This window comes from Hordeum vulgare, chromosome 1H (assembly GCF_904849725.1).
Source record: "Hordeum vulgare subsp. vulgare chromosome 1H, MorexV3_pseudomolecules_assembly, whole genome shotgun sequence".
Lineage (NCBI taxonomy): Eukaryota > Viridiplantae > Streptophyta > Magnoliopsida > Poales > Poaceae > Hordeum > Hordeum vulgare.
The window spans coordinates 485,338,776-485,352,534 of NC_058518.1; positions in this window are offsets into that span (position 1 = coordinate 485,338,776).

Here is a 13,759-nt window from a genome sequence, read left to right on the forward strand (position 1 = left end):
GAAATATTTCCTTAGTCCTTTTCAGGTACTTAAGGATATTCTTGACTGCTGTCCAGTGTTCTGTACCGGGATCACTTTGGTACCTCCCTACCAAACTTATGGCAAGGTTTATATCAGGTCTGGTACACAGCATGGCATACATTAGAGAGCCCACGGCTGAAGCATAGGGAACATAACTCATCTTCTCTCTATCTGCTGCCATGGTCGGCGACTGAGTCTTACTCAATCTCATACCTTGCAAAGCTGGCAAGAACCCTTTCTTTGAGTTTTCCATATTGAACTTCTTCAATATCTTGTCAAGGTATGTACTTTGCGAAAGACCTATGAGGCGTCTCGATCTATCTCTATAGATCTTGATGCCTAATATGTATGCAGCTTCTCCAAGGTCCTTCATTGAAAAACTCTTGTTCAAATAGGCCTTTATGCTCTCCAACATCTCTATATTTTTCCCCATCAATAATATGTCATCCACATACAGTATGAGGAAAGCTACAGAGCTCCCACTCACTTTCTTGTACAGACAGGCTTCTCCGTAAACCTGTATGAACCCAAACGCTTTAATCACCTCATTAAAGCGAATGTTCCAACTCCGAGATGCTTGCACCAGCCCATAGATGGAGCGCTAGAGCTTGCACACTTTGTTAGCACCCTTAGGGTCGACAAAACCTTCTGGTTGCATCATATACAACTCTTCCTTAAGGTTCCCGTTAAGGAACGCTGTTTTGACGTCCATTTGCCAAATTTCATAATCATAAAAGGCGGCAATTGCTAACATGATTCGGACTGATTTCAGCTTCGCTACGGGAGAGAAAGTCTCTTCGTAGTCAACTCCTTGAATTTGTCAAAAACCCTTTGCGACAAGTCGAGCTTTGTAAACGGTTACATTACCGTTTGCATCAGTCTTCTTCTCCAAGATCCATTTATTTTCTATGGCTCGCCGGTCATCGGGCAAGTCCACCAAAGTCCATACTTTGTTCTCATACATGGATCCTATCTCGGATTTCATAGCCTCAAGCCATTTGTTGGAATCCAGGGCCGCCATTGCTTCTTCATAGTTCAAAGGTTCACCGTTGTCTAACAACATGATTTCCATCACAGGGTTGCCGTACCACTCTGGTACGGAGCGTGCCCTTGTGGACCTTCGCGGTTCAGTAGTAACTTGATCCGAAGCTTCATGATCATCATCATTAACTTCCTCTTCAGTCGATGTAGGCGCCACAGGAACAACTTCCCGCGCTGCGCTACTTTCCTGTTCGAGAGGGGGTGTAATTACCTCATCAAGTTCTACCTTCCTCCCACTTACTTCTTTCGAGAGAAACTCTTTCTCTAGAAAGGATCCGTTCTTGGAAACAAAGGTTTTACCTTCGGATCTAAGATAGAAGGTATACCCAATAGTTTCCTTAGGGTATCCTATGAATACGCATTTCTCCGCTTTGGGTTCTAGCTTTTCTGGTTGAAGTTTCTTCACATAAGCATCGCAGCCCCAAACTTTAAGAAACGACAACTTAGGTTTCTTGCCAAACCATAGTTCATACGGTGTCGCCTCAACGGATTTAGACGGTGCCCTATTTAAAGTGAATGCTGCAGTTTCTAATGCGTATCCCCAAAATGATAGCGGTAAGTCGGTGAGAGACATCATAGATCGTACCATATCTAATAAAGTGCGATTACGATGTTCAGACACTCCGTTGCGCTGCGGTGTGCCAGGCGGCGTCAGTTGTGAAACGATTCCACACTTCCTTAGGTGTGTGCCAAACTCGTGACTCAAATATTCTCCTCCACGATCAGATCATAGACATTTAATTTTTCTGTCACGTTGATTCTCAACCTCACTCTGAAATTCCTTGAACTTTTCAAACGTCTCAGATTTGTGCTTCATCAAGTAGATATGCCCATACCTACTCAAATCATCGGTGAGAGTGAGAACATAACGATAACCACCGCGAGCTTCAACGTTCATTGGACCACACACATCAGTATGTATTATTTCCAATAAGTCTGTTGCTCTCTCCATTATTCCTAAGAATGGAGTCTTAGTCATCTTGCCCATGAGGCACGGTTCGCATGTGTAAAATGATTCAAAGTCAAGAGACTCTAATAGTCCATCAGTATGGAGCTTCTTCATGTGCTTAACGCCGATATGACCAAGGCGGCAGTGCCACAAGTATGTGGGACTATCATTATCAACTTTGCATCTTTTGGTACTCATACTATGAATATGTGTAACATCACGATCGAGATTCATCAAGAATAAACCATTCACCAGTGGAGCATGACCATAAAACATATCACTCATATAAATAGAACAACCATTATTCTCTGACTTAAATGAGTAGCCGTCTCGCATTAAGCAAGACCCTAATACAATGTTCATGCTTAAAGCTGGTACTAAATAACAATTATTAAGGTTTAAAACTAATCTCGACGGTAGATGTAGAGGCAGCGTACCGACGGCGATCACATCGACCTTTGAACCATTCCCGACGCGCATCGTCACCTCGTCCTTGGCCAGTCTCCGCTTATTCCGCAGTTCCTGCTTTGAGTTGCAAATGTGAGCAACAGCACCGGTATCAAATACCCAGGAGCTACTACGAGCGCTGGTAAGGTACATATCAATAACATGTATATCACATATACCTTTAACGTTGCCGGCCTTCTTGTCCGCTAAGTATTTGGGGCAGTTCCGCTTCCAGTGACCCTTTCCCTTGCAATAGAAGCACTCAGTCTCGGGCTTGTGTCCGTTCTTTTTCTTCTTCCCGGCATCTGGCTTACCGGGCGCGGCAACAGCTTTGCCGTCTTTCTTGAAGTTCTTCTTACCCTTGCCTTTCTTGAAACTAGTGGTCTTGTTGACCATCAACATTTGATGCTCTTTCTTGATTTCTACTTCTGCAGATTTGAGCATCGAGTACAACTCGGGAATGGTCTTCTCCATCCCTTGCATGTTGTAGTTAAGCACAAAGCCTTTGTAGCTTGGTGGGAGAGACTGGAGGATTCTGTCAATTATAGCATCATCCGAAAGTTCGACTCCAAGTGAAGTCAGACGACCGTGTAACCCAGACATTTTGAGTATGTGCTCACTGACAGAACTGTTCTCCTCCATCTTACAGCTAAAGAACTTGTCGGAGACTTCATATATCTCGACACGGGCATGAGCTTGAAAAACTAGCTTCAGCTCCTGGAACATCTCATATCCTCCGTGTTGCTCAAAACGCCTTTGGAGCCCCGTTTCTAAACTGTATAACATGCCACACCTGACCAGAGAGTAGTCATCACTCTGCGTTTGCCAGTCGTTCAGAATGTCCTGGGCTGCTGTGGGAGCGGGAGGGTCACCTAGCGGCGCATTAAGGACATCAGCCTTTTTAGCTGCTTCAAGGATGAGCTTCAAGTTGCGAACCCAGTCCGCATAGTTGCTACCATCATCTTTCAGCTTGTTTTTCTCTAGGAATGCGTTGAAGTTGAGGTTGACGTTGGACATCTACAATATTTATAAAGAAAACTTTTAGACTAAGTTCATGACAATTAAGTTCATTTAATCAAATTAAGTATGAACTCCCACTTAAATCGACATCCCTCTAGTCATCTAAGTGATACATGATCCATGTTGACTAACCCGTGTCCGATCATCACGTGAGACGGACTAGTCACCATGGTGAGAAACTTCATGCTGATCGTATTCAACCATACGACTCATGTTCGACCTTTCGGTCTCTTGTATTCGAGGTCATGTCTGTACATGCTAAGCTCGTCGAGTCAACCTAGGTGTTTCGCGTGTGTAAATCTGGCTTACACCCGTTGTATGCGAACGTTAGGATCTATCACACCTGATCATCACGTGGTGCTTCGAGACAACGAACCTTCGCAACGGTGCACACTTAGGGGAATACGTTCTCGAAATTTTAAGAGGGATCATCTTATTATGCTACCGTCGTTTTAAGCAATAAGATGTAAAACCTGATAAACATCACAATGCAATCATATAGTGACATGATATGGCCATTATCATCTTTGCTCTTTCGATCTCCATCTTCAGGCATCGCATGATCATCATCGTCACCGGCGTGACACCATGATCTCCATCATCGTGTCTTCGTGAAGTCGTCACGCCAACTACTACTATCACTACTACTATAGCTAACCGTTAGCAATGAAGTAAAAGTAGTAAGCACATGGCGTTGCATCTCATACAATAAATTAAGACAACTCCTATGGCTCCTGCCGGTTGTCATACTCATCGACATGCAAGTCATGAAACCTATTACAATAACATGATCATCTCATACATCATACATGCAACATCACAACTTTGGCCATATCACATGACATGTCAAACCCTGCAAAAACAAGTTAGACGTCCTCTAATTGTTGTTGCAAGTTTTACGTGGCTGATTTGGGTTTCTAGCAAGAACGCCTTCTTACCTACGTGACGGCCACAACGATGATATGCCAAAGCTATTTACCCTTCATAAGGACCCTTTTCATCAAATCCAATCCGACTAGAGTAGGAGAGACAGACACCCGCTAGCCACCTTTATGCACGATGTGCATGTCTGTCGGTGGAACCAGTCTCACATAAGAGTACGTGTAAAGTCGGTCCGGGCCGCTTCATCCCACAATACCGCCGGAAAAGAATAAGACTAGTAGCGGCAAGCATATTGACAAATCATCGCCCACAACTTTTGTGTTCTACTCGTGCATAGAATCTACGCATAGAAAACCTGGCTCGGATGCCACTGTTGGGTAACGTAGCATAAATTCAAAATTTTCCTACGCATATTCAGATCTTCCTATGGAGAGACCAGCAACGAGAGAGGGGTAAGAGCATCTTCATACCTTTGAAGATCGCTAAGCGGAAGCGTTGCTAGAACGCGGTTGATGGAGTCGTACTCGTAGCGATTCCGATCTAGTGCCGAACAACGGCACCTCCGCGTTCAACACACGTGCAGCCCGGTGACGTCTCCCGCACCTTGATCCAGCAAGGAGGAGGGAGAGGTTGGGGGAGAACTCCAGCAAAACGACGGCATGGTGTCGATGGAGAGACGAGGTCTCCCGGCAGGGCTTCGCCAAGCACCGACGGAGAGGAGGAGGAAGAAGATCAGGGCTGCGCCGAGAGAGAGGGAAAAACCGTGTGTCTCAATGGCCAAAAGTGCCCGATATATATAGGGGGAGGGGAGAGGGGTTGCCACCCTGGGGGGTGCGGCAACCCCCCCAGATGGGAGGTGCGGCGGCCAGAAGGGGAAGGAGGGGGTGGCGCACCATCTGGTGGGCCTTAGGCCCACCTGGCCTAGGGTTTGCCCCCCCTTTTCTCTCCCTTGCGCTATGGGCTGAGTGGGGAGGCGCACCAGCCCACCTAGGGGGTGGTTCCCACCCCCACTTGGCCCACCTTATCTCCCGGGGTCGTTTCCCCCCTTCGGTGGTCCCCCGGGGCCACCTCCGGTGGTCCCGGTGGCCCTGGTACGTTACTGGTGATGCCCGAAACACTTTCGGTATCCGAAACCATCCGTCCTATATATCAATATTTACCTCCGGACCATTCCGGAGCTCCTCGTGACGTCCGGGATCTCATCCGGGACTCCGAACAACTTTCGGTAACCTCGTATAACAATTCCCTATAACCCTAGCGTCATCGAACCTTAAGTGTGTAGACCCTACGGGTTCGGGAGACACGCAGACATGGCCGAGACACCTCTCTGGCCAATAACCATCAGCGGGGTCTGGATACCCATGGTGGCTCCCACTTTCTCCACGATGATCTCATCGGATGAACCACGATGTCAAGGATTCAATCAATCCCGTACACGATTCGCTTTGTCTGTCGGTATAGAACTTGCCCGAGATTCGATCGTCGGTATACCTATACCTTGTTCAATCTCGTTACCGGTAAGTCTCTTTACTCGTTCCGTAGCACGTCATCGTGTGACTAACTCCTTAGTCACATTGAGCTCATGATGATGTTCTACTGAGTGGGCCCAGAGATACCTCTCCGTCACACGGAGTCACAAATCCCGATCTCGATTCGTACCAACCCAACAGATACTTTCAGAGGTACCCGTAGTGCACCTTTATAGTCACCTAGTTACGTTGTGACGTTTGATACACCCAAAGCAATCCTACGGTATCCGGGAGTTGCACAATCTCACGGTCGAAGGAAAAGATACTTGACATTAGAAAAGCATTAGCATACGAACAATACGATCTAGTGCTAGGCTTAGGATTGGGTCTTGTCCATCACATCATTCTCCCAATGATGTGATTTCGTTATCAATGACATCTAATGCCCATGATCAGGAAACCATGATCATCTATTGACTAACGAGCTAGCCAACTAGAGGCTTGCTAGGGACACATTGTGAGCTATTTATTCACACATGTATTACTGTTTCCTGTTAATACAATTATAGCTTGAATAATAGACGATTATCATGAACAAGGAAATATGATAATAACCATTTTATTATTGCCTCTAGGGCATATTTCCAACACCTTGTTCGCCACATATTCTGGAGGTGTTTATTCTCTACAACTTCAAAACAAAGCAACATGTGATGCCATGTTTCCTCAAATTCCTCAACAGTTTCAGATTGGTTGATAGAAGTGTAAAACACATCTACAAAAGCCCCGTCTCTGCTCAACAGCCTTCCCAACTTGGACCGTGCATTGCTAAGCACATGAAACTTGCAACACCTATGGCAAGTGTTCGGGAACACTTGATCAATGGTTGTTGCCGTTGCTTGGTCCTGGTCAGTCATAATGTTGGTAGGATGCTCATTATCCATCGCAACCATCCACTGATGGAACACACACTTAAATGGGTCAATAGATTCATCCGACAACTGGGCACATCCTAGTGCAATTGTTTGGAGGTGGTTGTTTACACCAACTATAGGAGCAAATGGCATGTTGTATCTGTTTGTGCGGAAGGTTGTATCGAAGAATACACAATCTTTGTATTTCGGGCACAACACCCTTGTTCTCCCATCAACCCAAAACAAGGCACTCACTGAGTTTGTTGCAGGATCTTGTTGTTTCGCAAAGAAAAACTCTGCATTCTCACCCTTCCTTCTCTCAAAGTACTTCATTGTCATATCCATGTCTCGGAATGTTACCCCTCTGCGGAGCTTTGCACATTCATTTGTAACATCTCTCTTCACATACGGCAGTATCCTAGTGTCACCTCCATGGATCCTTCGAAGGACGCTCATGCATTTTGATTTCGAGAGGTTCACATCATGCAGCGTCAACAATAGTTGGTAATCCTCGCTGGGTATGCTGCGGTGCGAGCGGTAGTACCTAACACGCTCCGGCTGTTCCATCATAGCATGTGTATGCTCCGCAACAAAACAAGTCACTATCCACCTCCCCTCCCTTAGCCCAACAATCATATGCGCCTTACAATCATCACGGAGCATTCTGTTTTTTTACGTTTTTTTGTGACATCCATCCCTTCACTAGGCTGCCTACTAGAGTTGTTGTTTCCGGTTGCAATGCTCTCTCACGTGCTGCTGGTTTCCGTTCTAACGGGCTTTCTAGCGTGTACACACCCAAAGACCCTCTTTATCAGGTTTGCATCCTCTTTCTTCTGACTGCTCTTCTGGGTGAATTTTGAAGTAGATATATGTGTTCCGAACCCCAACTTGAAGGCATAGTCGTTGTAGAATTTGCGAGCATCGTCGACTGTGTCAAACACCATCCCAACATATGGCGACGGTGGCTGCGATGAAACATCTCCATCATCTGAATCATATTGGCTTGCATCTTCAGCAAACAACAAACCTTCTGAATCTTCATCATCACGGGCAAACAATTGCCTTGGACATAGCTTCCTTCACGTTTAGTTACATGTTGCTGCAACACAATTGGTGTGCAATAGTCACTTCATATTTCAATAATCACATAATATTTCCTACTGTCACCCAACAGCTACTTGCAATAAAATCAAATCAACAGAAAGTGAAATTGGGAGCAGGGGCAACTAACTAATGCACACTGAGTGTCTCATGTTTTCTTACATACAAACAAGTTGGACATGTTTTTTAGCAGAACAAGGTGTTTCAGGAATTATAAAGGCTCATTTGCTCTGTTTTGAGAGGCTCATATGCAACTAAATTTGTCAGGTTCATTGCTCTATTTTTTTCAGACAGCTGTTCATGCTTTCAGACTGTATCAGAGCTACAGTTTCAAAAACAGGAGGTCTCACCGAAGATTGTTGACGGGATCTACTTGATGGAACTTCAGGAAACACCACCGAGGGATTTATGAACCAACTAGAAGATCCAGCTCGTGATGGAAGCTCCCCGACGACGCTTGGAGCTGAGAAAAATGGACGGGTGCGTTCTCCAAGCAGGGGTCCTCGGCCAGCTAGGTTGGCATCCGATCCAAGCATCTAGCGCGCGATGTGGTGCGCCATGGAGTTCAGCCAAGCCGGTAGCGCCGAGAGGTTGCGGGCGAGACAAAGTGCTTTGTTTCTGAAAGTAACGCTCGAGATGGGTGCAGGTTTGTCGGGGCAGAGCCGTGGTGGTTGCGGGCGGCGCCGTGGTGGTTGGGAGCAGTTGTTACCGGCGGCACCGCGGTGGTTGCGGGCGGCGCCGCTGTGGGTGCAGGTCTGTCGGGGCCGAGACGGCTTGATTGTTTTTGAAATTGGGCAATTGTTTCATGTTCTATTTGGTCGGGAGAGGTCAGATCAGACGGATGTGCGTGCGTATATTGGACGGCTATATGGGTAGTGGATATTTCCTACGGATCTGTCGGTGGATGCATAGCGTCTCCCTATAAATAAACAAGTCACATGTTCGAGTCATAAGGCCATCTCCAACTTAAGAGGCATTTGGTCTGTCGCCGTTCGTTTGGATCCACGTGACGCAACACCACATCTCAACGGGCGCGACCGCAAAAACGGACATGCCTATGTCTCATTATGGGGCCTCCTATTTGACGCATGATATACTGCAAAGATAGCGAGCACGCACCCCCAACTCGCGGGAGCTATATCTTGCCTTCACTGAGCTCTTGATGAATACGATGCTTCCTCGCCAAGCAACCAGACCGGCCCATTAGTGCACCTCTTTTGCTTTAAAAGAAAGAGGGATGAAAAAGGACAGCTCCTAGGATGCGATCTTGGATCTCCTCGCTAAGTTGAAACAGTACTTACCACTTATGCACGGTCCAATTCATGCTCAAACTAAAGCACCCCCTAGTTGAGGCTAAAAGAGCCGGGTTTTCATTGGTTTTCCAAGATTTTTTGAGTTAAATTTTATTTTTGTTTTCTCTTTCTTTTTCACCAGTTTTTCATTGTATAATTTATACATTTTATTGTCTTCTTCTATTATTTCAGTTATCTTCTTTTTTCTTTGCCTTTATTTTTTCATTCTTGATTTTCCTTGGTTTAATTTTTTATTTTATTTTTTGTTTATTTAATGGGTATCAACCTTTTTTTGTAGTGTTTCCTTGTTTCTTTATCGGATTTTACTTTTATCCCTCTTTTTCTGCATTTGTTTCTTCATTTTGTTTTTGTTTTCTCCTTTCTTTTTAGTTTTGTTTCTCTTTTTTCATTCTATATTTCCAATACATATTTAACATTTCTCATATTATATTTAAATATTTTCAAAATACAATTTTAACATTTCTTGGTTTTTAATGCCTTCGTCGTTTTCTTTTGTTTCTTATCTTTTATCTTCTCAGGTTCTTACTTTTTCATTGTTTTTGGATTTGTTTTTATGGCTTTATTTTTCATTTTCCTTTCCATTTGGTTTTTTTTTCAATTTTGATTTTATTGTTTCATTTGTTTCTTTTTGTTTTAATTATAGATATTTTTATATGCCACCAAAAAATTATAATACAAGTCAAACATTTTTCCTTTATAAGATTCAAATTTAGCAACTACTAAATGCCATATTAAAATTTTGGAGGTATGGTTAACATTTTTTTTCTAAATACATTTAAAAAATTTCAAATGCTTGATTGGCTTTTTTCATATAATTATTATTTTTTTCAAATGCTTGATTGAATTTTTTCATCATTTTTCTAATACATGGTCAACCATTCTTACATACACATTAAACATTTTTTAAATACTTGTTCAACATTTTTTTGATATGCTTGATTAATATTTTAACTATACACGATTAAATTTGTTTCAAGTTTTTTATTAAATGGTCAACGATTTTTCTATACAAATTCAAAAATTTCTAAATGCTTGCTTAACATTTTTCAAATACTTCCTCAAAATATATTAAAATACTTGATTAACTTTTTAAAAATAAATGTTCAAATTGTTTCGCAATCAAAATATTTGTTTTGTATACAATTTTAGTATGCGTGATAAACATTTTGACAATACAAATTTAACTTTTTTGACATTATTGGTCAACATTTTCTTATTTTTTTGGTTTTATGTAGAGTGATTCTTGTATTATATATATTTGCCATATTTGAAATTATATAAAGTAAGTTAAAAAACAAAAAAAATGTGAAAATAAAACAAAACAGAAAACGAAGTTGTTTCCCATGCGTGAGGCCCGACCAAATTGGACGGCTACCCGCGGAGAATTACCCATCATGAAGTGGGGATAGGGAACAAATTCATCGCATGGGTATCGTCTGATGGATACCCCTTAATCTCGCGGGGTGAGGATAGGGATGAAATCCCCAATGGGGACTCCATGGATATTCCTGAAAAAGTATGGCATGCGTACTACAAACGCAATATATATATACTACCATCTAGGGTAGTTATATCACATGTCTCAAATAATATCAAGTGATTTTATATATTTATATTAATTTATCATTTAAATTATATTTGTATACTATATATAAGATACTTCTAATTGATTTATATGAAAAAATTGAAGTTGGCCCATGATTTTTATTATATTTCTGAAATATGTATATATTTGTACCTAAAAAGGAGCATACTCAAAATATGAGACATACTAATAAAAAAATAGTATATATACTTTCTAAACATTCCTATATAATACATACTATGCGTACATACTCTGTGATTTATCATTTTATTTTATGAATAGTCGTGCTATTCGTCATCCTGGGTGAGGAATAATTATTCTTAACCCCCTCTATTTTACCATCAATGCACCATATTTTCTAGGTTCCGTAATTTTTTTCTTACTTTTATGTCAAAACAGAATTTAATAAAATATTAAATCACCATAAAAAAATTACATTGTGTAAAGTTACGAACATAAAAACATAGTATGAAATACACATAAAATGCATTTTTTCTGGTCTCCTGACATATATTTTTGTTTTGTTATGCCAAATTTTCCATAATGAATCAATACGCATGTAGTTATTTCTATGCAAAACAAAATTTATTTATGAAATAATTGTAAGATTACCTCGAGTGGAAAAAATAACACATTCTGCACCCTGAATTATGAAAATGTTTGGAAAGTCTATTGGTCACCCAGGGTTTAGAATAAGTTATATTTAACCCAGGTAAACTTACGACAGTTTCATTAATAAATTACATTTGTAATACCAATATTTACATTAATATTGATCTAGTACGTAAAATTTGATGTAAAAAATTAAAGAGATAGGTCATCAGACAAGAAAAATCACATTTTCTGTATATTTTACATTATAGTTTTATGTTTGTAATTTTACGTGACATAAAATATTTTTATGATAACTATATATTTTCTTATATGGTGAATATATATATATACTCCATTCATCACACAGGGTGCAGAATAGTTTATTCTTGACCCAAGATAATCTTACGTTTAATTTATAAATAAATTACATTTAAAATACAAATAGTTACATTTATATTGAATCATTACGTAAAATTTGACATAAAAAACTAAAATATAGATTACCCGACCAAAAAAATTTAATTTATTATATATTTGACACAATTTATGTATGTTTGTAATTTTACGTGACATAAAATATTTTTCCGTTGATTATATATTTTTTACGTTTGAAATAAGACAAAAAATACGAAACGTAAAATTACGATGCATTGATATTAAAATAGAGGGAGAGGTGAAGAATAACTATTTCTCAGCCTACTCCGACTGAACGCTGATAGGAATCTAGAATCTTAGTGTATATTGATATGAAATATCAATTATATGGGCAGGGAAGACCCCCCTCAAAAAAAAATGCAGCATGTATGCGTACGCATATCAATAGCCAATGCACACACATGTGCATGTTTCCAGCCAAGTATGCCCGCATACACATATCAGCAGGCAGTGTACGGGCACATGCATATCCAAAGATTGTAATATTCCTGAAGATTACAGTCCAAGACAAAATCATGACGAAGAAGAAAATAAAAAAAGAAGACAATGCCACCTCCATTGGCAGCCAAGACACGGTGTGAAACCTCTCCAACATGCACTCAATACCCTAGAAAGAAGGGCTATAATGGCTACAAAGCCTATAAAGCCTAGAAGGCCTAAAAACTAGGTGCATGATGAACAAGGAGAAAGAAGGAGGAAATAATAGAGGAGCCTTCTCCCGGAAGCCATCCAAGAGGTGCTCTCTTGCCTATAAAAGGAGGAGCCTTGCTGCGAAGAGAGACACCAGACGAAGAAGAACCAGCCACAGATAGAGCACAGAGTTGCAACTCAGCTAGCAAGCTCTTTGCTCAAGTAGTAGTAGTACTTCCTCATCGTGTAATAAAGAGCTACAATATTTAGAGCATTTGTAAGCTCGCGAAGGTAGTTAGAAGGTAATTTCTTTATCCTTGTGTAAACCCTTCGGGAGTTCTCGAAAGGGAAAACCATATGTAAATTATGTTGTGGAAATGATGTAGTTTCGTGTTTTCACTTGGTATTTTATTTTTGAATTTATGGAACGAGTTCTTATGCTAGGGATCCTATAGGAGAAAACTCTGTCGGTAGTTCTCTGTGTAGCCTTTTATGGCATTTGAATGAGAACCTTATGGCCGTAGAGAAGTGTTCCCTTCGGGTGGAACTGTCTGGGAAGACGATAGGAATTTACTCCATAAATTTGCAACTAAAACATCAAGTGAACGAACTTAGCTACATCTGAAACAACATAATGATAAATATGATGAGTACTGAGTAGGATATTACACCACTGCGTACACCTCAGTCATCTTGTTGGCCTCGACAGCCCCTCAAAGATCCTGCAATATAAGCGAAATAATTTAAAAACACTTCGTATTAAAAATAATATAAAACAAATAAATAATTTTGTATTTACTTTAATAACTCGTATACGTAATCACGTATATCAACATTAAAACCTGAATTTGTAACTTAATATAGTTTAGATTAATTATAAATATTTTAATTATTCCGTATATTTGGTATCAGGTCCAACATTTTAAACATTGATAGGTTAAAGTATTTAAATTTAGAAGTTAGCGCAGGTAAGGTAATAAAAACTAAAGAGAATATTAATATAAGGTGCTGAATAAATCCTTCTAAAGAGCATACCTGACATACATCTCATAGGCAGCTAAATACAATTGTCGATTTGATATATAACTTTTACATATCTTGGGGGAAAAGACAAGATAATTTAGACCAAAAATTTGAGAGTTTATCCAAAGAATACCAAAAGCTTGCTGATAAATATTCTGGTCTGAACAATAAAATTGATCTCGCCTTACATAAGCTAGAAGAAGCAAAGGCCAGACAGAACGTACTTTGCAAGAATAACGATTCTATTAAAGAAGAAGTGTTGTCAATTGGCCGTTACGTAAGTAAAGGCAAAGACTCACTCCCTCGCACAGAAGCAAGACAAGATATACTCGATA